The sequence below is a fragment of the Solanum stenotomum genome, chromosome 6 (assembly GCF_019186545.1).
Source record: "Solanum stenotomum isolate F172 chromosome 6, ASM1918654v1, whole genome shotgun sequence".
In the NCBI taxonomy this organism is placed as follows: domain Eukaryota; kingdom Viridiplantae; phylum Streptophyta; class Magnoliopsida; order Solanales; family Solanaceae; genus Solanum; species Solanum stenotomum.
In genome coordinates this window covers 52,297,408-52,297,691 of record NC_064287.1, presented here as the reverse complement: position 1 = coordinate 52,297,691, position 284 = coordinate 52,297,408, and positions in this window count along the sequence as shown.

The window sequence follows — 284 nt, the reverse complement described above, 5'->3', positions numbered from 1 at the left end:
AAATCCGAAAAACCTAAAGAAATCCAAAAAAAACCCGAGGTTGAAAAACCCGAGTTTTATTGGTTTGGTTTGGTTTATAGATTTAAAAATCCGACACAAATGATTTGGTTTAATATTTGAAAAACCCGAATCAACCCTGTCATGTACATCCCTAATGATAGGGGTAATATATGTGTGAAGGCACCGTCCTCCACAAATTAAATTAAATTAACCATATACAATTTTAATTTAACTTATATATATATATATATATATATATATATATATATATATATATATATATA